The sequence below is a fragment of the Eupeodes corollae genome, chromosome 1, assembly GCF_945859685.1.
Source record: "Eupeodes corollae chromosome 1, idEupCoro1.1, whole genome shotgun sequence".
Taxonomy (NCBI): Eukaryota; Metazoa; Arthropoda; class Insecta; order Diptera; family Syrphidae; genus Eupeodes; species Eupeodes corollae.
This window is the reverse complement of record NC_079147.1, coordinates 273,225,566-273,227,821: the sequence shown is the minus strand read 5'-3', so window position 1 is coordinate 273,227,821 and position 2,256 is coordinate 273,225,566. Positions and strand designations below refer to the sequence as shown.

The window sequence follows — 2,256 nt, the reverse complement described above, 5'->3', positions numbered from 1 at the left end:
TGTGGGTCGCATACCAGCCTCTTTTTTTTATATAAAAGTTGATATTATTAATAAATGAATGTTTTGTCTTTCAATCAAATAAATACAAAAGGTTTGTAAGATGTCTTGTTACAGGCCTCATGAAACAAACAAAATATTTATAAAAACTTCAATCGAAAAATTAAATTAAAATAAAGTATTCTCAACTTTATCACAATAAATTATTATAATCATATTAAATATGGAAGAATATAGAAAATAACACAATCTTCTATTTTGACACTGTATAATTTTGTCTAAGATTTTGTAAGAAAAACATTTAAACATGTTTTCGGTATATACTTTAATCGTAATAACTGATAAGATAATTATCTTTATACATTATAATGTATGCAAATAATTCTATTAGATACAAACAATAAAAATAATTAAAAAATAATGCATTGCCTCCTGTGAGGATTGAACTCACGACCCCTGGTTTACAAGACCAGTGCTCTGCCACTGAGCTAAAGAGGCCGATGAAAATTCGTTGACAAAACCAAGTTTCGAGGTTCTATTAGAATCATCTTAATATCATCTTGAAGTTATAAATAGACACCTATAAAGAAATAATTTAGAAAGTTGTAACACAGATGCATAAAATGCCATCAAAATTAAATACTAACCGCAATACTTACTTAAAATATGTGAAAAGAAGAACATATCGCATATTACCAGCAATAAATTTAAACTGAAACTATATATTTTTATAAAATTATTGAATTATGAACTCATAGATTTTTATTGCACGAAACTAATTTAAAAAAAAAAAAAAAAATGTTCATTTAGAAATTGTATGTTTAGTGAGCAAAACGTAAAATGGAGGAGAATTTAAAAATTACTTTAAAATAGTGCGTATACGCCCAAGAACATTTTATTTTATTAGCTTTTTAATGCATAGTACCACTTGTACTTACTTTAAGGTTTTGGACTAAATTAGCTTTTTTTGGATATTTATTGTACAGCGCTGATATGATCACAAGTTTGATTGTCCTGGGAATGAGGACTTTTATACAGAATAGGGTTAAAAGCAATAGACCTAAGGAAAACGCATGGTTCGATGCGAGCTGTAAAGAGGTTATTAGGGTCAAGAAGGTAAGATTATGCTGTTTTAAAGCCAATCCAACTGAAGAAAACAGGAATAAGTTCAAGCAAGCCAGGAAGGCCTGCAACGCCCATATTCGACAGACCAAATTTTTACATGACCAAAAATTACGGCAAAAAATACTGCAATGTCCCAAAGGCAGTACAAATTGTTGGTCATTTGTAAAAATTAGGAGGAATTCTTCCTCTTCCACGGTTCCTACGCTAGTTGTGAATGACACTCAACTTGTTAGCTCTTAAGAGAAAGCAAATCTCTTTGCTAGGCAGTTCGCCGCCAATTCAACGCTGCCAGTGAGTGTTATGACTCCGCCTGTACTTGATCGAGTTAATGATTTTATGGGGCAAATCTTTTTTCGCACTCGTACTGTAGCGAGAGTCCTAAAAGATCTTAACATACATAAATCTGCTGGTCCGGATGGTATCCCCGCTATTGTTCTGAAGAGGTGTTCTTCATCGCTGGCAAAACCACTGCGTAAGCTTTTTCACCTGTCCTACTCCCCAGGTCTCGTTCCGAGCGGATGGAAAACCGCATTTGTCCAATCATTCCCAAAAACGGCGAATCTTCCTCACCGTCTAATTATCGACCGATTGCACTTACGTCCCTTCTTTCCAAGGTCATGGAAACGCTGATTAATTATCAGCTCAAGAAATATCTTGAAGAACGGAAGCTTCTTAATGACCGACAGTATGGCTTTCGTAGCAATAGGTCCACTGGTGATCTCATGGTTCATCTCACCGAACAGTGGAACAAATCTTTACATAGTTTTGGAGAAAGTAAGATTATTGCACTAGATATTTCAAAAGCATTTGATAGGGTTTGGCATCAGGCTCTCTTATCGAAAATGCGTGCTTTCGGTTTGCCTGAATCCCTCCTTCATTGGATTAGTAATTACCTTTCGAATCGTTCAATACAAGTTGTATTGGATGGATTGAAGTCTGAAAACCACAAAATAAATGCTGGTGTGCCCCATGATCTCCTGTCTGCAACATCTAATCCAATACATTGTTTCGCTGACGATAGTACTCTTAGCTTTTCATATTCGTTTTCAGATTCACACTGCAACGACAAAATATGATAAGCTCATTAAATTCCGACCTAAACAGCATTGTACAATGGGGAATAAGAAACCGCGT

General features: G+C 34.4%; 1 non-coding gene across 1 annotated transcript; it reads right to left on the bottom strand.

Annotated features, from left to right (window-relative positions):
- Window positions 1-423: 423 nt before the first annotated feature.
- On the bottom strand, window positions 424-495 carry Trnat-ugu (transfer RNA threonine (anticodon UGU)). The gene has a single exon. It is a non-coding gene; the product is annotated as a tRNA-Thr (tRNA).
- Window positions 496-2,256: the final 1,761 nt, after the last annotated feature.